Source organism: Octodon degus, unplaced genomic scaffold (assembly GCF_000260255.1).
Source record: "Octodon degus isolate 3935 unplaced genomic scaffold, OctDeg1.0 scaffold00057, whole genome shotgun sequence".
Taxonomy (NCBI): Eukaryota; Metazoa; Chordata; class Mammalia; order Rodentia; family Octodontidae; genus Octodon; species Octodon degus.
Window position 1 is genome coordinate 2,367,948 of NW_004524633.1, and position 23,028 is coordinate 2,390,975.

General features: G+C 49.5%; 1 long non-coding RNA gene across 4 annotated transcripts in view; it reads right to left on the reverse strand.

Annotated features, from left to right (window-relative positions):
• LOC111817420 overlaps positions 1-20,587 on the reverse strand; it is a 27,508-nt gene extending 6,921 nt beyond the window's left edge. Inside the window, exons 1-5 of one of the 4 annotated variants that reach the window (XR_002821623.1) lie at positions 20,371-20,587; positions 14,622-14,751; positions 12,736-12,946; positions 11,510-11,646; positions 11,171-11,271 (exon numbers count right to left, since the gene is read on the reverse strand). This is a non-coding gene — a long non-coding RNA (uncharacterized LOC111817420). Of the gene's footprint in view, positions 1-6,532; positions 6,685-11,170; positions 11,272-11,509; positions 11,647-12,735; positions 12,947-14,183; positions 14,282-14,621; positions 14,752-20,370 lie in introns of those variants that run through there. The other 3 variants (XR_002821624.1, XR_002821625.1, XR_002821626.1) reach the window with 3 other exon arrangements.
• Positions 20,588-23,028: the final 2,441 nt, after the last annotated feature.

Genomic DNA, 23,028 nt, shown 5'->3' on the forward strand with positions numbered 1-23,028 from the left:
AAAAGACCAGTAGAAATCAACAGTACAATTATCCTATCTTGGAGGAGGGTGTGGTAAAAAAATTATCCAAACTATTCTGTGTATATACCTAAATATATCAACACAAGCATAATTCGATTTTTGTGTGTGTGTGTGTGTGGTACCAGGGATTGAACTCAGGACCCTGCACTTGCCAGGCAGGCACTTATTCTACTGAGCTATCTCTCTGGCCCAACACAAGCATAATTCTAATATGGCATAAATGGTGTATCTGTTATTCAGGTGATGCAACTAACCCACCATATCTTTTATGTGTCTGACAGAACTGGGTAGAAGCAGAAGAGAGGCCCCGAAATCTCACCCTCTGAGTGGCTCAGCAACTGAGTTGTCCTGTGGTGGCAGTGGTGACAGTGGTGACTTTGTACTTCAGTGTCCACTGTCTTTCTTACAACCTCTATCAGAACGTACTGAAATTTCAGCTAGACATCGTGGTGTACGCCTGCGATCTCAGCTACTGAGGGCTGGGGCAGGAGGATCACAACTGCCAGCCTGGGCAATTTAGCAAGACACCTTTTCAAAATAAAAAGGGCTAGGGATGTAGCTCAGTGGTAGAGCTCTTGCCTAACAAATATGAAGCCCTAGGTTCAGTCACCCTCAAACACAAAAATTGAATGTCCACTACATTCCAAATATTTTGGCTTATGTTAGTGTTGTAGCATTTAAAACAGCTGAGTGGCACATAAGATTGCCATAGGCAGGAATAGGGAAACAGAGAACTCAGTGGAAAGTCGTAGCCAGTGTCTTAGTTACTTTTCTCTTGTTGCTGAGACAAAATATCTGACACCCAAAGTAAAGAGGGAAAGGCTGATTAGCTCAGTTGGTGGAGGTTTCAGTCTGAAATCAGCTGGTTCCTAGGCAGGGTTGCGTGGCTGAGGGGCAAACAAGCATGGTGGTGAAAGACAACAAAAGCAAGAAGGGCAAGAGGGGAGGCGAGCCTCTTTTGCTCCCTTCTATTGCATACAGGCTACCCACCCTAGGGTGTAGCACTCACAACCTCAAGCCCAGTGAACCACAGTGAGCCACTCACAAACTAGATTGGGCAGCCTCTGAAAAGCCCACCCCTCATGACCAGATAAGGCTTTGAGGACAGCTAGACACTGACCACGACATCAGACAAGACTGAATGGATTCCTGCCCTCTCTTCTCTGGAACTCCAAAACCTTGGACCAAAATAACCGCTTCATCTTCATAAGTCAATTTTCTTAGGCATTTTGTTACACTTACTGGAAGCTAGTTGTCTCAGTTACTCTTCTCTCATTGCTGGGACAAATATCTGACACCCAAAATGAAGGAAGGAAAGGCTTATTTAGCTCACAGTTACTGGAGGTTTCAGTCTGTACTCAGCCAGCTCCAAGGCAGAGAGCAAAGGGGGCGGCAGCTCAGGCAGCTAGCCAGCCCCGCATCCCTGCTTACATCGTAATGCAAATGACCTGCCCAGGGCAGGTGCAGCATCCACACCCACAGTAATCACAAACTCCAGAAGCTGCTCCACGACTCCGTGAGGGGTTTGGGGGGACAACTAGACACAAAGCATAATGCTAGTTAATCCAGGTTCCATTCTGCCACATTCATCCTAAATTGAAACATTCTAAATGTCCAAGAAACTTACTTGTGAGGTATATAAAAGCAGTGTTTTGTGACCTGTCCTTTAAGAGTGTCTCTAGAATAAAGGGCTGGCGAGAGAGCTCAGCGGACTAAGTCAATCCCCAGCAACACATGCTGTGCTGGCCCCACCCCTGGCCACATGGAGCCTATAATCCCGGCACTGGGGAGGCTGAAAACAGGAGGATCACTAGGAGTCCTAGCTGCAGTAGTGAGACCCTGTACCAAATACACTGAAAAAAAACCCTCTAGGACGACATCACCCTTACAGCACCTTCTGACAGCACCTTCTCGGGTGTAGAAATGAATAAAGTATATGCCGTAGATTAGACATGGAGATGTGGCTTTTCAAAAATGTCATCTTGGAGCTTTTCAGAAAAACCTGGGAAGAAGTGAGCTGGCCTCTTAGCGCCATTGTAACTATATTTTAGCTGTTCTCTGACAAAGGGATCGGGGTCCTTGAAATATAGTTTCCCTGCAACAGCTGACCCTGGAGTGTTATCAGTAGAGGCAGGTGGTGGCAAAACCCTGCAGGAGACTCTTCCTTCCGCATCCATGTGCGTTGTCAGCACTTGGCAGTCCGCACTGTCCTCCGCACTGTCCCCTCTGGGGTTGGGGGAGTGCTGCTGGTGATGTGTTCCCATCAGTCCAGACAGAGAATTTCTGCACAGTTCCAGTGGTGGGTTTCCAGTCTATGCCACTCCACCAGCACAATGCCATGGGCAGTGCCCTGTCTGCTGTCAGTGACCCACCCCAGGCACTCACCTAGGAGGCCAGGATTTTAACCTGTGGGATGAGTGTGGAATTGCTATAGGCAGGCTATCTCAGCCCTAGGAGGCCAGGCCCATATACTTGCTCTTTCTATATTGTACAGAATTCTCTTCACTTTTTTTTTTTTTTTTTTTTTGGAAGGCTGTACAGGATGTTCAGGGTCTCACTGCTAGATCAGCTAGATCAGACTTGTAGTGATCCACCTGTTTACAGCCTCCCAAGAGCTGAGATTACAGGCACATGCCACCACACCCAGTCTCAATTGCTGTCTCAGTGTGCCCTGGGGGTGGGGAAAGCATGGCAGGCCCAGGGATGGAACTCCCGCCCCTACACCTGCTTGCAGGCACTTTAATCTACTGAGCTATTTGGCCAGCCCTTCTCTTCACTTGCAGAACCAGGGATTGAACTCGGGTCCTTTCACTTGCCAGGCAAGTGATTATTCCACTGAGCTATCTCCCTGGCCCCTCTCTTCACTTTTTTTTTTTTTTTTTTTTTTTTTTCAGAACCGGGGATTGAACTCAGATCCTTGTGTTTGCCAGTCAAACACTTATCCTACTGAGCCATCTCCCCGGCCCTCTCTTCACTTCTTGTTAAGTAATGTTTCATTGCTCTCATCTCCTTATTCCTATCAATTTTGTGTTTTGTATTCCTCCTCAAATTGCTGTGTGATTTTCTCTCCTTATTGGATCCAGTGTGCCAGAGCACAGCTCTAAGCAAAGCTGAATTTGTACTGGGAGAAAGAAACAGGAAATAGGAGGCTCTCAGAACATGCCCTCTAGGGCCCTCTGGGAGCAGGGCGCATGCGGGCTGTGGTCTGGAGGAGAGCAGCTGCAGCGGCTGCCTGTGGGTGCCAAGAGCTACGGGGACACCAGGAGGCTCCCAGTCCAGCTCCCCAGCAGCTGCCTCCTCCCTGCTCTTTGCTGACTCACTCTAATACTGTCTTCAAGGGTTATAGCTCTTGGTGTTCAGCTTGGCTATCCAGCTTTCACAGGTCTCAGAAATATTAAAATGATAAGGTCACTCCTTCAGAGAGTGGCTGTACACCCCATGCACCACATCAGACTTTCCCATCTCCCCAGAAGTGAGGAGTTCATTTACCCTGGATCACAATAAAACTCCACTTCCTTGGAGTACGTCCTGCCCAAGCACCCTCTCCACCCTCCTTATTATAGAAACACAGAGCTATTTCAGTTTGTGTAAAATATTCTGCAAGTCGCTGCTGGATTGCACAATCCTTGCTATATAGAGGACTGCAAACTGACTCAAAGTCTAACGGGATGTGTAGGAAAGCTGATGGCTACAAAGACGTGAGGGCTGGGGACGCAGCTCAGCGGTACAGCACTGGTCTGAGATGCTTGGAGTCCTGGGCTCAATGCCCAGTAATACAAAATTGAAAAACATGGACTTTTCTAGATATAGCACCCTAAAATGCTCAATTACTAGAGTTAGCTCTCTAGTTTCTCTTTCTGCTTCTACTCATACCCATCCTCTTTGAGAATTATTTAATTTTTAGGGGCATTGGAAATGTATGAAAGAACCTGCGTAGGCCCGGCTCAACGGACTAAAGCACCTGCTTAGGCAGGCGCAGGGACTGGGGTTCAATCCCCAGAATGCTGTGTCGACCCTGCAGCAAATGAGACTGGGCGTGGTGGTGCGTGCCTGTAATCCCAGCACTTGGGAGGCTGAAAACAGGAGGATCAGCACGAGTCCAATCTGTGGAGTGAGACTCTATAGACCATGTACTCAATACATTAAATAATGATAATAAATAAAAGAACCTGGGTAGTTGGGCCTGGAACCACACACTTATAATCCCAATACCATAGGAAACTGAGGCAGGAGGATTACAAGTTCAACCCTAGCCTGGGTAACTTAGTGAGACCCTATGTCAAAGTAAAAATTTAAAAAAGGGCAGGGATGTATATCAATGTGAAGACTGGTTTCAGTCCCCAGAGCCAGGGGGGAAAAAGCCAGGGGGGAACATTTTCCCAGAGTATTGCGGCTGGCCAGTAGCCACTTACAGCTACTAAGCAACTGAAACGGGGCTGGTCTGAATCGAGAGGTGCTATAATTGTAAAGCCACACTGGGTTTTGAGGTTTTAGTGTGAATAAAAGAATGTAAAATTGCTTTCTTTCTTTCTTTCTTTTTTTTAGTTCTGTCACTCATCTCTTTAAAAAAAAAGTTTATGAATCTCTAGTCAAAACCAACAGGGTGTGTCGGGGAGGCCTCTCTAAAAGTGAGGTCGCTACACTCTCAAGCAGAACACAGGATGCGCGCCACCTGGAATGTCCTAGGAAGGCTCTGTCATCGACAGGCGACAGAGTAAAACCCAAAAGTCCTTTTTTCTTTGAACAAGTACAGACAGGGACAGAAGAACTATTCAAACTTCATCTTCTTTCCTTGTGGCTTGTGGTCTCCACCTCCTCCCTTGGCTCCTCAGGAGACACCTCAATGTTTTATACTGATTACATGTTAGAATGATATTTTAGATATATTGAGCTAAAATATATATCAGCAAAATTAATTTTGCTTTTTTGCTTATTCATGTAGCCAGCAGAATATTCAAACACAGACCTGTGGTTCACATCTATGGCTCACATTTTATTTATATTTATTTATTTTTATGTATTTAGTACAGGATCCACAGGGCCTCACTACACAGACCAGGCTAATAGTGATCCTCCTGTTTTCAGCCTCCTAAGCTCTAGGATTACAGGCACATACCAGCAGCCCAGTCTCAATTGCTGTCTCAGCATGCCCCGGGGGTGGGGCCAGCATAGCACAATCAAATATTTTTATTTATTTAATTAGTTAGTTTTGTGAGACAGGGTTTCAGTATGTAATCAGGCTGGCCTGGAAGTCATAGAAATTTTTCTGCCTCAGCCTCCCAATGCTGAGAATTGCCTGGCAAGCACAAGGTCCTGAGTTTGATCCCTGGTACCACAAAAACAAACAAACCAAGTGCTGAGATTACAGGTGTACACCACCACACCTAACGCACATTTTGAGGGTGTGCAGGGGCTGTGCCACTGAGCTAAATCCCGGTCCTCCAGCTCCCGTTGTATAGATGCGGAATCGCAGCCATGCATAAACCTCTAACTGTGGACAAACATAAGCCAGTCAATTCACACCTTTGCTTGAGCCATTTGAAGTTGAGCCTTTGATATCTGCCACTGAAAAGGTTGAAATTTTCAATCCCTGGTACCACACACACAAAAAAGGTTGAAATTAATATATTAGCTAAAATATTTAGTCCAGCAAGCACTTTGTCCTCAAGCTGTATTCCAGGCTGCATCCTCAGCACCCAAGGGAATGTTGTGCTGGGTAATATTGCCTGGTGGAGAAACAGTCACTCGATTCACTGTCAGAAACCAAACTAAATTGTTGGGGAAATCCTCCTATTTGCTCAGTTGCCTGGAGTCGCAGGTACGCGCGCGCGTGCGTCCAAGCGTGCGTGTGTGTGTGTGTGTGTGTGCGCGCGCGTGCGCGCGTGTGCGATATAACTGACGTCTGCCCTAGCCTGTGCTGGCGAAGAGCCTTGCGGCTTAGGAAGCCTCCGGGATAGAACAGGAAGGCGGCTGCCGTGGCTTTGCAGAAGCAGTTTCCACTTTCAGCCCAAGCGCGGCTTTGCAGTTCTCGTTTTGCTCACGTTGTCGCCAGTGGGTGATTCTGCTGAGGAGTGATGTGAGCTATGAAGGCACTAACTGAAAAAAGGGAGTCTTACCTGCTTTACACTAACCCACTTCTGGAAAGGGAAAAGAAGAAAAAAAGAAAAGGGAAAAGAATATCCTCGAAACAAATAGCATACTCTAAATCAATTTGTTATTTTTCAGTAGTTATGGGTCAAACATCGATATAGGTGTTTTTCATTTATTTGGGCTAAACATGGAAATCTCCAAACCAAAGGAACCTTCAGAAGAGCAATAGAAACACACACGAATTCTTTTCCTAAGTCTGTTACCAGCCAGCAGCTGAAATCGCAGACAAGGACGGCGCCCCAGTCCTCTCTGGAGGAGCCCGACGGGGAGCAGAGCAGGGGCCCGCAGACTCGCGGCCGCCCCTGCTGCAGCGCCGGCTTTAAGATTGGGGAGACGCAGCGCGCACCTACTAGCACGCCTGATTTTCCTTTAAGAGCATTTGCTGCAGGGTCCCCCTCCTCAGCCCGGACTGTAGTGATCCTCCCGTTTGCTGAAGACGCCTGATTTGCTATTCGCAGCACCCTGCAGCACCGCTGGCTTGAAGGGACACCTCAAAGCCAGCAAGGTTTTTCTCTAGAATAATCAAGGGAATAACAGACCGGTAATAATTACCTTCAGCACATTGTCCTCATTATCTCCCATGAATTCTAAAGAAATTTTTAAATGACACAAATGTAGGGCACGCAGTGCTTCACCTGAGAGATGGCCTTTTTAGTTAGTCGGACAGGCTTTTAGGTGGCGTGTTCTTGTCAAAAAGAGGTGAGGGTGGGGATGTAAAGGAATTAAGTTATGGTATGAACATGGACCAGCTCCCCGGGATGAATGTAATCATCTGCTGCAAACATGATTAGTAAAAACAAAAATTAAAAAAATAAAAGGATAAGTTTTCATGAAAAGAGAAATAACTCTGTAAGGATCGCAGTACTGAACATTCAAAGTCACCCCTACTATCACCACCATCTAGCACTACTGCCAGATGAGCTTTGCCAAGTGCTGCTTACGAAATGTGAGCTTTGTTGTAGTCAGGGTGTGCAAGGGAAACAGTACAGGACGCACAATTTATAGAGTTATTTTATAATAGTCTCTCAAAGAGTCCTACACAAAGTGTGAAGGTAATCTGTCCACACACTAAAGACCAAAAGAATCTAGCTGAAGGGCCAGTGAGATAGCTCAGCGGACTGAGTGCCAGCTTAGACAAGCGCAGGGGCCAGGGTTCCATCCGCCGCTCCCTGGCATGCTGAGCTGGCAACTGAGATAGGCGTGGTGGCATGCACCTGTAATCCCAGTGCTGGAGAGGCTGAAAACAGGAGGATCTCTACGTTTGAGCTGTGTAGTGAGACCCTGCACAAAATACAAAAAAAAAGAAAGAATCCAGCTGAGGGCCTGGATCCAATGGCAATGTTCAGCTTAATGAGTCCGGCTGCAGGCCCAGAGCCCGCGACAGTGCCCCGCGTGAGTCTGGCTGCAGGCCCAGAGCTCATAGCAGTGCCCCCACGAGTCCAGTCGGAGAGCTAGAGCCCAAGGCAATGTCCCATGCAAGGTCGTATCCAGGATTTGTGCTGGGAAGGCCCAAAGACCAGGGGTGGAAGCTAGAAAGTCTGTGCCAGCGGGATGAAGGATCTGCGCCAGCAGGCTGAGGGGTCTGCTCTGGAGCCGGGAAGCAACGCTCAAGGTAAGCACCAGAGCTCCCCCAAAGGTACCGCAGCTATCTTCGGCGGTAGCAAAGACCCCAGCTCCTCTGATGATGAAAACAGCCAAATCCTTATCAGGAAAGCCAGTGTGGCAAACTCCTCCAGGCAGCTCCCCCAAAAGCTGCCGACAGCCTCTCAACTTCTCCCTCCACAGCCCTGCCCTTTGCGCTGCTGGCAGCGATCCTCAGGGGGACCCCACGTATTAAGTGAGTGTGGCCGGGTGCTGCAAGTTGTCCCCCAGTTGTCACTCCACCACAGCTACTTGCGTGTGCATTTTTACCTTCCTAACAACACCACACACATTCTAGAGGGCCAAAGTAGGACAGACGCTCTTTGCGGCAGGCGAGGTGGCCTCACCAGAGCTTGCAGCCTCTGCTTAGGATCCAGGTCTGACTGAAGATCTCAGGCTCTCTCAGAACACCGAGTTTCACGCTTGTTACTTATATGATTGTCAGGAGATCTTTAACTTGAAGGGCTAATGACTAGCCCCTTCCCTCCCCTGATTTGTAACTGGGGGGGAGGGGGAGAGAAACAAGACATAGGAGCAAGGCAGGTGAAAGAAACAGATCCTTGTTGTTGTGGGGATTGAGCCCAGGTCACGGCACGTGGTGCTGGGGCTGGACCCACGGGCCCTGCACTTGCCCTAGCCTGCCTAAGCAGGCGCTTTAGTCCGCTGAGCTAGCTACTGGCCCCCAGTCCCTCAACCCCCAGCCTCCCTTTCTTACTTCTACTCAAGTTCCTGCTAAATGGCTCCGATGGCGGTCAACCAGAGCACGCTGGGATCACAGGTGTACACCACCACACCTGACTAAGAAATGCCTTTATCACAGATACTTATTAGCTGGAGGGCTGGTGTCTGAGCCTGCAGTCCAGAATTAGCCAGATGCACCTAGCCAGTTTCGGTCATGCCGAACCGGGCAGACCGGTCCTTCACCCCCGGGGGCCTGCTGCTGCAAGAGCAGGAAGAAACTAAGCTCTCCTTCCCCAGCCAAACCCCGAGGGGAGGAACCCCGAGGGGAGGAACCCCGAGGGGAGGAACCGAGCTAGCTGTCTGCCAAATGCCTGCTTCCCAGCCCCAGTGGAAGTGGAAGGATAGATTGCTTGAAGCAAGTACATCGCTGATGGGCCCTGTCAGAGAGAGCAGGAGAGAAAGAACTTCGGGAACACCAGTAGCACGCTCAGAGGGTGAACGCAGCTAACTGTCTAAGGAGAAGGTCCCCATGATTGATGGGTAGCTTTTTCTAATATTCTTGATAGAAATTTATTTTTTTCTGTTCTTATGAAGTATAAGAAATTACCCTAACTATAGTCAGAGGTTTGTTTTTTTTTTTTTTTTGCAGAACCGAGGATTGAACTCAGGCCCTTGCGCTTACCAGGGAAGCGCTTATTCTACTGAGCCATCTCCCCGACCCCTATAGTCAGTTTTAATAGTATCATCTTTTTATCATTACGAAGCAATTACAGTAAGCACCTATGTGTATGTAACCTTGGGATGGAGACTGTAATGTGTCATCGAACCACTGCTAGGAATTCAAGAGAGGACGTGTACTCTAATGGACTATGAAATATGAGTGGCGAGAGGGCCTCCCGCTGAGGAGCGCTCCCTAAGGCCGTTCTCGATCTTCTTCAGCATTGCCCCAAGGCTTGGTGGTGGCACCTAAATGGGTTCAACAAATATTTGTTGGGTGAGGGATACATTAATGTACTTTCTCTAAATCCCACATTACTTGGGTGGTCCATACCTGTGGTCATGTTTACAGGAGGGCCTTGTAATTTGCAAAGGAATATGTTTAGAATACTTTCAAATGGGAAAAACTTCAGTACAGTATGGATGACGTAGACAGAAAAGACAGCCAAGAAGAGAAGAAACAGTTAAGAGAAAATGTGCCAAAAAGAAAAAAACCACTGGGGGCGGGGGAGGTGGCTCAGTAGAATAAGCACTTCCCTGGCAAGTGCAAGGGCCCGAGTTTGAACCCTGGTTCTGCTAAAAAAAAGGAGAGAGAGAGAGAGAGAGAGAGAGAGAAAAAATGTGTTGGGAGCCAGGTGTGTGGAGCACACCTGTGATCCCAGCACTTGGGAGGCTGAGGCAGGAGGGTTTCAAGTTCCATACATAGAGAGTTAAAGGATGGCTTGGGCTGCACAGCGAGATGACGTGCCAGAGGGGGAAAAAAAGATTCCTAAGGTGATGGGTGAGGCTCCGTGACAGACTGTCATCTGACGTATTTGAGGCCTGAACTCAATCTCCAGCACCAGTACTACAAAAAGAAAGATAGTATATGCAGACCCTTTCCCAAGTAGGTATTTGCATATATTATTCTTTTGCCAGTGTTCTCTCCTTTTCGGTTTCCCCACCTTCTTCCTTCCTTTCTTTCGATTCTGCTGCTTCTCCCTTCTAGCCTTTTCCTCTTCTCTTTCTTTCCTTTGTCACTAATAGAGAAACAGCTATCATTCTGCAAAGGACTAAGCCCAGTTCTCACTTCCAACACCATTCAGTCAGCGCTTGAGCAGTTTGGAGGGGACGACGTGCAGCTTTCAAAGCCCAGCGGTCAGTGGACTCAGCACACGGTCCCTCCCTGCTGGACAGAGAGGGGCCATGCTTGCCACCGAGGCCCCGGGGGACCACGGGCGCGGTGACCTCACCCACACCCCACTGTTCCTAAGCATTTCCGGCTGCTCTTTGCTGCCTGCACCCTTCTCTTCCTCCTACTTTGTGTAACTCCACTGGAGCAAGTACAGCTGAGTGCCGGCTGGGGAAGATGGGACAGGACTGGGTGGTAGGCTTTGGTCTGTGTGTTGTGAAGTGCTGGGGTCTGCTTGGCAAGCGCTGGGGCCAGCCCGGAAAGCGCACTTGTGCAGCAATCTGCACGGATGCCAGCCAAGCAGGGTGGGAAGGAGAGCCAGTGCCCTGCCATTCTCCATCAGCAAGCACAGGAGGGGCTGGGCCAGGGAGATAGCTCAGTAGAATAAGCACTTGCCTGGCATGTGCAAGGTCCTGAGTTCAATCTCTGGTACTGCAAAAAACAAACAAACAAAAACAAAACAGGAGGGGCCACGCTTGCTGTGCTTGCTTCTGAGAGAGACCCTCCAGGGGAAGGGCCACTCCTCGTGTGGCCCAGCCTGCAGCCTGCGAAGGACAGGAAGTTGTAGGTCCTGCAGCGCGAACCTCTGGCCTCCCCAGGCCTGCCCCAGAGACAAGCACCTCTCTCCCGGAGCGGAGCCTCCTGCCCTGCGGCAGCCCAACGCCACCGATGGCTTCCGCTACTCGCTACTCGGAGGGGCAAGACTTCCTCAGGCTTGAGCAGAGACAGAGCACCTGCCACCTCCTCCCGGGCTGGCCAGTCGTAAAGCCAGGTCTGCTAACCTCTGTGGAGGTGGCTTCTGTCTCGGTCACTCGCTCACGAGAGGGACTGGTCCTCAGCCAGCCAGCTCTGGTAGTGGACAACACTCGGCAGTCCTGGTCCCCTACACCCTCAGAAGGCAGAAAAGCCAGGCTGGAAGAGCAGTGCCCACCTCCAGGGAAGCGCTCTGCAGAGAAACTTCCCTGCCTCCTCCTCTCAGGGCCTCCAGGGCAGCCTGGCCTGCCTTCCCAGAGCCTCCCTCTGGAGCCAGCTACTGCCTGTTTCTTTATCACTCTGGCTTCCGCCCCAAATCCCAGCGCGCAAGAGGGTGCAGAGGTGAAGGCTGCTTCAGATCGGTAGAGTAATTACCAATACCAGGCGCGTTCAGGTATGAGGGGCAGCTGCTATAGCTCGGGGCAGGGTGCTCTCCTGGCATAGCCGAGGCCCTGGGGTCCAACTGCAGCACTGCAAAAACTCCAGGGCTCAGCAGGTTGAAATGATGCACACTAAAAATGAGAGAGAGAGAGAGAGAGAGAGAGAGAGAGAGAGAGAGAGAGATTAAAAAGAATTTTGTTGTTGTTTTTTAGTACTGGGGATCAAACCCAGGACACTCTAGCACAGAGCTACATCTTCAGACCTTTTCAGTTTCTGTTTTGAAACAGGGTCTCACTAAGCTTCTCAAGTGGGACTCAAGCTTGTAATCCTCCTGCTTCTGCCTCCCTAGTGCTAGGATTATAGACAGTATAGACCTCTAGGTGCTGCCCCCCCCCCATTCTGCTTTTTTTTTTTTTTTTTTTACTCACTTTTATTTTTTAATTTTTTTTGTGGAACCGGGGATTGAACTCAGGCCCTTGTGCTTGCCAGGGGAGCGCTTATTCCACTGAGCCACCTCCCCAGCCCTTTTTACTCCCTTTTAAAGATATTGTGTGTGGCCTTTCTCTTGATAAAAACCACTTTACTTGGGCTGGAGAGATGGCTCAGTGGTCTAAGGCACCTACTTAGAACAAGCTTAGCAAAGCACAGGGACCGCGGTTCAATCCCCAGCACCACATGCCAGCCAGCCGCGCCCCCTGGTGGGCTGAGCTGGCCACACACACACACACACACACACACACACACAAAAAAAAAAAAAAAAAAAAAAAAAAAAAAAAAAACACTTTACTTACTGAGGTATGATTGATATACAAAAGCTATACATAATTAATGTATACACTTTGATAAATTGTTTCATTATTCAATATATATTTTATTGAGCACATTTATTGTGCCATAGAGTAGACGGGAAACTTTGGGAGTGCAGAGCTGATCTGTGCCCTTAGAATAGAGAAAAATAGCGTAATGGTTGATTGATGGTGCCGTTCTGAGACGTTAGAAATTTCTCTAAGTTGGCTCACAATCTTACATCTCAGAGGGTAGCGGGCCCTCTCTGGGGCAGTCGCCCAGAGGGTCTAAAGGAGAAGTGAGGAAGGCCAGACCTGCGTCTGCTCCCCAGGGGAGCTCCAGTCTTCACCTGCAGCTTGGAGAGGGAGAGCTAGCAGGCGAGAAGACGTAGAAGACCACTGCCAGGGGCAGGCAGCACGAGGATCAGAATTCACCTTCATGTTTATGTGAATGGTCCTGACTCTACTTTGGCCCTGAAAGCTACACTGAACATTCAGGCAGGGAATATGGTGGTCACTTTGGCTTAGGTGAGTTGCTTCGCCTGGTGAGTAGAAGAAGGACCTGAAGGAATTCAACCTCGGAGATCTGGAGAGTGTCTGTCAGCTGTTGGCAGCCACCCAGGCCAAAAATATTTAAGCCCTTGAGCTATTTTAGGAATGGAGAAGAAAGGACAGGGCTGATAAATGGCGTCATCCTGGTCAGCAGGCAGAAGTGAGGTAGGGCACCCTCAGGCCTGAGCACAGAAGGGTCAGGGGTGGGAACAACTCTGCCTGCACACGGGGCCACTCTAGAGAGGACCGCAAAGGCAAGCTGAGGGCCTGCGTGTCATGCTCAGCAGCCTGGGCTCCTCGGCGGCTCCCAAGTGCGTATGCCTGCCTCCCTTGCTTGTGAGCAGCGGGCTCAGGACGGCCTGGGCAGCAGGCCGCAAGCCCTCTAGGAGCACAGAACCATAATCAAGACTCCTCCTGCAGGAGCCTTTGGCTTATGAGCCTGAGTTCAGCCTTACACACACACACACACACACACACACACACACACACACACACACTGAGGGTTCTCTGAATACAGGCTGCCTTCGAGGGCCCTCATTTTACCACATTGACTGAGGTTTTCCTGAGTCTGTTATTGGAAAAGGAAGTATTTAGTCTTCAAATACAGGAAATCACCAAACAATTAACTTCCATTGCTGGTGAGGCCTGGGTCAAACGCCCCGGATGACTGTGTTTGCTTCATGCTAAGCTATTGAGGAAGTCCTCGAAGGCTGGAATCTTGGCTCTGCTGGGCGGTTGTGAGTCTCGGCTTCTAGACTTTAAACAGTAATGACCGTTTTTATCAAGTCAGAATGTAGCAACAGAGTCTATTGCAAGGAAAGGCGGTTCTCTGACAGGCAGGGCGTTTCAGGGGGCACTGTCATTCAGGAGTTCAGGGTGGGAAGGGCCACTTTCTAGGACCAGAGAGATGCTGGCATGGGAAGAGAGGGAGATGGAAATAGCTACTCCACGGAACGGCCAGGGAAGATCAACGCCTCTGAGGCAGGGAAGCCGCGAACATGGCTCACACTGCCCGTCAGCAGCATGGTGGGTACCCAGAGGCAGCTGGGGGTCCTGAGGAAGATGTCCCTGACCCAAAATGTGCTTCAGGGAGAGAGGGGGAAAAACCCCAAAGGAACACCCCCATCCCCACAGCACAGAATCAAGATGAGAACAGGGTGAGCCTCACCAATGTCACAATATTTTCCAATCAACCATTAGGGATGACTTTTTTGCTCACTGAGGAAAATTATAGTCATACTTTAGGAAAATGTTACATAGTAAAGGAGTTACAACAGGCTGTTATTATTTCTAATTAAGTAGTTAATAAGCGTGCTGGGCAGACGGAGGCTTGAGATTAGACAGACCTGGGTACACACCTCGGCTCTCTCACGAACAAGCATGTCACTTTGGCCAAGTTGCTCAGCTATTCTGGTAGTACTTTTCTTGCCTGACCAATGAGAATAATATGTGTCTATTCCACAGTATTTGCCGAGTAGCTACTACGCAAACAGAACAAATAAGATATCTACTTGGGGGCTGGTGAGATGGCGCAGTGGTCTAAAGCACCTACTTAGAACAAGCTTAGCCTTAGCAAAGCACAGGGACCGCGGTTCAATCCCCAGCACCACATGCCAGCCAGCCGCGCCCCCTGGTGGGCTGAGCTGGCCACACACACACACACACACACACATAAATAAATGTTTAAAAAAAAAGATATCTACTTGGAAGAAGCTTGTGTGATAGCCAGGGGTTTGGAGGAAGAGAAAGAGAATAAAGAAGGAAATTACCTCAGGTTGTGATAAATACTGTAGAAGAAACGTGGTTGTAAGTGTCGACACTGGACTAGATGCTTGGGCTCAACTCTTGGCTCTGTGGCTTCCTAGGTGTGTGCCTTTGCACGAGCCTCCATTTCCTCATCTGTAGCGGGAGGGACAGCAGCACCACCTCGTTGCCTCGTGGATTATCGTGTGAGGAAATGAGTACGTCTGTGTAGTGCTTCGAGCCAGGTGTGCTGCACAGTGTGCAGGTGACACGAGCCACGCACGATGACACTCAGGGAAAAAGCGTGGCAGCTAGGACCCTAGATGGGGTGCTCCCCAGGGTACTCAGCGAGGGGCTCCCCAAGCCCGGGACACCCAAGCAGTCCCCCAAAGGATGAGAAGGAGCCCATCCGAAGTGTCTAAATGAGAAGAACTAAATGCAAGGCTCCTAAGGCAGCAGAGTGACCTGAGTGGTGAAACACGGTGAGGCGGGGAGAGCGCGTAGTACTCACTTCCTGCTGCATACAAATCATGGTAAACTTGAAACAAAGCCCCCTTATTACCTCACAGTTCTGCGGCCCCCCTTATTACCTCACAGTTCTGCGGCCCCCTTATTACCTCACAGTTCTGCGGCCCCCTTATTACCTCACAGTTCTGCGGTCGGAAGTCCTGGTGGGCTTGGCTCAGCTCCTACGCAGGCCTCATGGGGAATGGAGGAGGTTTCTATGGAGGCTGCAGGGGAGAATTCACTTCCAAGGTGAATTCTGTCCAGGCTCCTGGCAGAGCCGGGGTCCTGGCTGGGGGGAGACCGGGCTCCTCATTACCCTGCTGGCTGCCTGCTGGGGCTGCTCTCCGTTCTTCCTGGCCCTCTTCCCCTACCTTCAAAGCAAGGGAAGGTGGTTCAGATCTTGTGTTTTGAATTTCTCTGACTTCGCCCTCTTCCTGATCTTAAGGGTTCAAATAACCTCCCTTTTGCCATAAAACAAGCCATAATCCTGGGGATGATACCAATGGGAAGATTGTGAGGGACAAGATTCGGCTGCACATGCAGGAAATGTTTGAGGCACCCTTAAGCCGGACTGTGTAAGGCGGTGATGGCAAACCTTATAGAGGCCTAGTGCCAAACTGTGACCCAAAACCCAATTAGACCTGAATACTGAGGTTTTAATTTACAAAGAAACAACTTACTCATGACTATTGTCTTAAAAGAAAAGCACAGTGACATGCATGTCATAGGCTCACCACCACGCCTTTAAGTCTTTGTAGGAATGATAGGGAAATACTGCTTCTATTCTAAATGGCCAAGGAAGCCTTTAAGGTTTGGCAGATTAGGCATGATCTGGTTGTGACTCTCAATGAAAATATAAAATGTGGCTCCTTGTGGAGAAGGGGTTGTTGGAATAGGGGCTGGGCAGAGGCAGAAGGGAAGAAGCCATCAGGTGAAAGTGTCCTCAAGCGCCAAGGGTTCTTTTTCTCCATTCATCTAGAAATCACAAACTGGCAAAGTGCAGCTCCACTCGTGGCTCTGCACAGGAGGGTCAGGCTCGTCAGCTCCAGGCTCTGAGCGCAGCTGACCCTTGGTACTTGGTGTGGCCCTCGGCCGCACCTCGCCCCCTGCCAGCTCCCCACCAGCTGGCTCACCGCCCTATTGGCAGCTTTCTGGCTTCCACTGCCTTGCTCGGGTTCTCTGCTGCTCTCTGCCAGTTGTCACTGAACACTGCTGCCACCAGCTGACACTGCTGGTCTCTGCTGCTATTGTCACCCGCCTGGGCCTATCTCTGCTGGTGCCACTTGCCGCTGATCTTATTGGTCACTGCTGGGGCTGGAGGGCTGACAGAGATAAGAATCATGGGAAGATCACAGGCCCACATGGGGGAAGCCTCTTGTGGACCTGTGCTGCAGTTCAGTACTGCGGCTCAGTACCCAGGGATGCTCCTCCACCAGCTAAGAGAGAGAGAAGGAGCCCTGCTGGAAAACTTTCAGAGTGGTGGGGAAAGCGCCATCTGGAGAGGCCTGAGGCAGAGGTGTCTGGGACTGTTGTGGCTAGGCAGATATGTCCCGGAGGACTTGGGGACATCTGGGATAGGCACGTGGCGGCAGTTTGCCAGAAGAGGCAGCCTGGCTGAGGCTCCCGTGTCCTGGGAAGAAAGTGGGCTGAGATCCCGGCTGCCAGGCCCAACAGTCCTCAGGAGCACAGGCAGTGCTGATCCGGATGCTCGGGGCTTGGGGACTCGGGATCGCCTCGGCGTCCTTGCCCTCCTCTGGCCTAAGCAATCCTGGTTGCCATTCAAGCCCAGCTCCTTTCAGCATGGCCAAGGTGTCCAGGGTGGCAGGAAGACACTTTCTCAGGTGCCCAGCCACCCTGGGAAGGCAGGGGAAGTGAGGGGCGCCTGACAGCTGCCGGATGTATCACCCCTCTTCTGGCAGTCGCAGGGCAAAGGCATGGGTTGGACTTTGTTTTCCTTTCCTAGTCCCAAGTACCTTGGCTGAAGGGAGTGACATGGAGAGAGACAGAGAGGGGAGATTTTTCACATTGTTTAGATGAAGTCAAGAGATTTTACTCATCAACAGTACGGGTGGTATGGGAAAGGGGAGTGTGGACTTGGAGAATGGGGTGCCTGGCTTCACAGGGATCAGAGAGGCCAGCAGGCTGGAGAGGAGGGCTTGAAGTCCCGGTTTCCTGGAGGTCATGCTGTTCAGCAGACCGGAGGTCATTCCGGTTCACCCCGTGGCTTCTCTGCTCACCTAATTCCTTTCGCCACCTCCACCCTCTGGGACAATCAACTTCAGTGGTTGTTTTAAAACTCAGATCTATTACTTTCTTCTGCTCTCAAATTGCAAAGGCTCTTGGTCCACAGCACCCTGCGCAGCCCAGGCCTGCTACCTCTCCAACGCATTTCTGACCAACTTCCTCCCTGTCGGTCCTGCTGCAGTTCGGCTGGCCTTCGTCCACTCCTCAACCTTTGAAGGACGGTCGGTTCTCAGGTCAGAGCTGTGTGCTTGTGTCTTTCTGGAACATGTTTTCTGTAGCTGCTTGAAAGCTCTCCCTCTGCCCTCCCTAGATTTCTGCTCAAATGGCAGCTGCTCAGAAAGACCACTCTAACCACCTATATAAAAAATAGCGACCTTGTCACTCTGCCTTTGCCCTGCTTTTGTTTTCTTCACAGCATCCAACATATCTAAATGAAAATATGCACTTGTTAATTTCTTGTCTGATTTTCCTACAAACTTTGCCAACAGGCTTTCAAATCTTTGCTAATCTGATACACAATAAATTGTATACTGGTGGTTTTAATTTGCATTTCTCTTACTAGGAGCAAAATAGAAAACCTTTCTATAACTATTTAGCAGACATTTATTTCTTTCCTCATTTTAGAAAATATTGGATAGTACATACTTTAGAGCCCAGCCTTCCCTTTTAATAAAATGATCACTTTTATGTTAAGTATATTTATTCATAACTGTCTCTTTCCATAACCAATTTGAGAAATGCTTCAAGAGGCATGAGTAATAGTAAATTATCAGTTTTTCAAAATGAAGATCGAGGGGCCGACGAGACAGCTCAGAGGTCTAAAGCTCCTGCTTAGGCAAGCTTAGGCCGGTGCAGGGGACCAAGGTATGATCCCCAGCACCACATGCTTCACCAGCCCTGCCCTCAGGGTGGCCTGAACCAGCCCCTCCCCCAAAAAATGCAGGTAGAGAAGATGCAACACCCGTGGGCTAAATGTAAATTACTGTATTTAGAGCACAATTTTCTTGCTAGCTTCTTAGCATTAACAACTGAGTTGCTCTCAGACTTATGGATACAGCTCTACTCACCCCTTGGCTCCCAGGATTCTGTTGTGTGAGCTGCCCCTGCAGGGTGGCAGGCCTACCATTTGTGACCCACAGACTATGGCCAAGGGAACCAGCCGCTTGTGTGTGCATGAGACAGCACACAGGAGCTGGGGACCCCGCCCTCCATGCCCTTGGCCTCTGTGGGCAGGCTCGCAGCAGCATGGTCCCCTGCAGAATGTCTGCGTGGCAGGCTGCCCCACTCGACCAAGGAGGAGCTGAGGCCCTGGATCTCCAAGACACGGACGCTGCCAATAGCCAGGTGAGTCAGGGACACCTTTGAGGAGTCCCCCGCACCCCTGGTATCTGATGGAAGTCTTAGGAGAGGTGTGGGAGCAGAGGATGGAGTGAGCTGGGCCCCGTTTGTGACTTGGGGACACTGGGAGGTAATAGTTTCACCTTGAAAATACGAGCAACATTTTAAACTGCTCTCTCTGTGTTGGTAGTACAACGCAGCAGTTGATACTGATGTAATTAAAGTGGAGGCGATTCCATTATTTTCCCAGATTAAATTAAACCCATTTAGACTCTTAAGGTTGGTAATTAATCAGTTATTTTTAGAAGGTCCTACTTCAGCCTTTATCAAAGAACCCCAAGACTTACATAACTTGGGGAAACCACTGTAGACTAGATGCAAAAGGGCCCTAAATCTGCTTCTTTGCTGTGAGGTGCACTCTGCACAAATCTTTGTGGTGAGCCCGAGGGCTGAGATGGAAGGAAGCTCCTCGGTCCACCCGGGGAGCTGGGACCCGCGCGGGGCAGGCCCGGGCAGCAGCGCTCTGCCTGAGGTGCAGGCCAGCCGGCGGCGGCGAGGCCTGACTGCGGGCGCTGCGAGGAAGCAAGCGGCGCAGGTCACCCCAGCCTGAGGACCTGCTCCGGCCCTCTCCTGGCCCCGGAAACCGCCCTCTGCCCCAGTCCCCTCTCTCAGCACCCCTCTCTTCCTGCCGGTCAGCGCAGCAAGTCTCCAGGATCCTACGCGTCAAAACCAAGTCCTGCCAACAAGTGAAAGAAGCCTTCCCAGACAGACTACAGCCTCCCAGCTCTGCTTGCGAACGGGAGAGAACGTCCCGCGGTGCTCTGGGATGACTCCTCGGCTCCTGGGCCACGTCGCCGGTCACTGAGGTCGCCGAGCTGCCGCAGCCAGCCAAGGCCACATGCAAACTCACAAGTGAGCCTAAGTTCCAGTGACTGTGGAAGATTCTACTTCCTCAACAAAAAGAGAGGCCACTCCTACTCTACATTTGACAGGGAGCTTTCTGTTTTAAGAAATAAAAAAGAAAAAAAAGAGAGAGAGAAAGAAAGAAAAAGAAAGAAAGAAAGAAAGAAAGAAAGAAAGAAAGGAAGGAAGAAAGAAAGAAAGAGAAAAAGGCAGCAGTATTAAGATCTGTAAACCCTAGTGAGAGTGGAGAGGCAGGTAGAGCTCTCAAGCTGGCCCCGGGCCTGGGCATGGTACCCAGGTGGGTCTGTGGGGGGTGTCACAGGCCCATGCTGTGGAGGGACTTGAAGGCACACGCGGGATCCATTAAAATAGAACCAAGCGTAGGCTGTTCTGGCTGGGCTCTTACGCTTGCGGTGTCGGGAGGAAAGCCAGGGCTCGTACCTGCTAGCAAGCCTGGGCCGCGGCGCCCCAGCCTGGGTGGGCGTTGACTTCTCACAGACATCTGAAACTCATTTATGCTGTTCAATTTATCTCTGTCGTCATAGCTAGTACAGTTTCTGAGGCTTTTCCCCCCTTTTCAATACATCGGTCAACATTCCAAGCTATCTGCTAAACCAAATCCAGGCTCTTTCACAAAGATATAAATTTATTTTTATAGCAGCTCCAAAGAAAAAACAAACTTCCCCCTTTTTCTTTTGCCATTTTCTTGCATAAAGCCGTATTTTTCCTCCCACTCAAACACTGAGAAAGACAATCAGCTACCTCCTCCCCCAGCATACTTACAGGAAAGAATAGAGCCCAGGCTACTAACTCCAGCGGGGGCCGCTGGAAGCTTTCCTTAGATTTTCCAGTCCTGGGTGCTTCTCAGCGTAGGTGCCTTCTGACAATTTGATTCGCTTTTTCTTTAATTCTGTTCTTGCTGCAGAAGCTGCCATTGTCTAACACCCATGGCATTTAGTAATCTCGGCCAAGTTTAATCCCAGCCTAGCAGCATGGAAGGGCTCTGTGACTGTGGAAGGTTTTGTAACCTCCTCCTTTGGAGCAGGGGGACTTTTCCCAGGAAGCATGAGTCAGGCTCCCTCGCTCCCTCTCAGCAAAATAGGTTGATTTATTTCCTTTAAGCTGAAGGCAAGGGGACAAATATAACCCTCACCCTTGTCCCCACCCCAGCACAAATTACATTTCTGGTGTCCCAGGAAGCAAAGGCTGCCTGAGGACCACCTATCTTTGTTGGTGCTCCAGATCATTTTAGGTGGTAAGCAGATACAGTTTTAATTCTTATAATTATGCATCCGTTTTAATATTCATTAGGACAACAGAATAGCATGGCAACCCACTCTTTCATGGATATAGTTGCTTAAGTAGGCTAAATAAAGACAAAAAGAGTTCCAAAGAAAATAATAAGTAGATGATATGATTGGCAGGCAGATGTGGTAGGATCCTGAAAATGGTAGATAAACAGTGCAGGGTAGATGGCTAATGCTTTAGAAACATTATCCAAGTGAAATATACTGCGGTCCGGCTCGAAACAGAGCCATTTGGAACACAGGTGTGCTGCTGAGCAGCTGTGTGCTTTCAGCAAATGTATAGGTTTCTCTGAGGCTTAAGTAACTCCATTTATAACATCAGAACGACTCCTACCATACAGAATTGTTGAGAGACACGAGACTACTGGATTGAAATCTGGGTTTGCAACAAGCATGGTGTTTGCGCATGAAAAGTTTTCTGATTCCTCTGACTGCTTATTGCTGTGTCTTTAACAAAAGTCGCGTAGCCAGCCATAAGACCAGCAAGCAGCTTCCCCTTCCAGCTCTGGTGTCAGAAAGTGTGAGTCCCTTCAAGAAAAGGAAGGTCTAAGGAATAGGGCAGTGTTTTAGAAGCAGGAGATCTGGCTTTCTTCTTGGATTTATGGCAGCAAGTGGCTTAACTTCCAAATCAACATAAAAATGGGCATGGGACGACCGCCTTGTGCTTGAAAGAGCAACCACCTCACTCTTTCCTGTGTCATCACGGGTTTGGCGTCAGCCCCAGGAGGCCGTGGCCGAATGCAGCCCCGGGCAGCGGGAACTTTCCCAGGCCTTGGTCTGTATCAGGGTCTGCTTGCTCTCAGATGAAAAAGCGAAGGTGAGGCTTCTGAGTCTTCCTTTCCTCACTCAGTAAATGTTTATGGGGTGCATACTTGGTAATAGAATCTGCATGAGGCTTGGGAAGCAAAGTGAAACGGCTTCTGCTTGCGCAGGATGGGGACTGTGGAGATGGTTCCAGGTGGGGTCGCTCTGGTCAGTGTTTGACCACCAGTCCTCAAGCGTGTGTAAGTGTGCTCCGTATTTTACTGACATAAAAGATGCGCAGTACACAACTCACAAATCCTAATGCACAGAATTCTCTCGACTGTAGAATCATTGTGGCCCACTGATTCTCACAAGGATTCCATTGATTCTGCCTGAACTCCGCTACCCACAGCCAGCCATGGCTGCCACGGCCACGTGAAGGTAGTTCCCACTTGAATGTTTGTTGGGATTTTTATTCAAGAGGAAGATGAAAGTGAAAAGAGAACTTCACAGATCTGTCAATGCCTGAGTCATCTCTTCACGGACTGCTGTAACAGTTTGCACATAGAAGACTGTTTTGATGCTTTTCTGTGGGTAGTGGGAGTGGGGACAGGGTCTCACCGTGTAGTCCAGGCTTTCTTTCACTATGTAGCCCAGGCTGGCCTCAAACTTGTGGCGATCCTCCTGCCTCAGCTTCCTGAGGGCTGAACTGACCAGCGTAGGCCTCCATACCTGGCTTTGTCAGTTTTTTGTGTTACAATTTAATTGCTGCACACATAAACACTTGGATGTTTAATTTGCATTACTACATTTACTCTATCACTCTGAGTATAGGCAGTGAGAAAAACAGTATCAGTCCCTTGTTAGTAGTATTTTCTGATTTTCCTGGTATAAATATCCCCCCAAGACTGCTTTTAAGCTACTGATAGGACTTTGCTGAACATAGGTTGTGAAGGGAACACAGTGCACCTTCGTATCTCTAACATGAAGATGCATTACATGGAAACAACTGAAAATAAATAATAGTTTGCTCACTGAATATTCAGAAGTGCTGAGCTCTGAGCATTTATTACCTTTGTTTTGAATAGGATCTATTTCATTGCACAATGAACATGGTGAACTTACTTAATTTTTAATCATCTTTTAACAAGTGGCTCACCAAGTTCCTGAAAGTAAAACCATCTATTGCCAGGAGCCTGTGCTGGCCGCTCTTGCCCGTGGGACGTGCTGCCAGGCAGCGTCTTGAAATGTTAACATTTGGGCCTTTCCGTGCTTTCTTGCACTTGGTTTTTTGCCAGTCACTCGGAGGAGTGTGTGCTGCTTTGAGAAGTAGGACTGACGTAGAGAGAATGAGAGCAGCGAGGGAAGAAGGTCCTGAGGGCATGCGCCT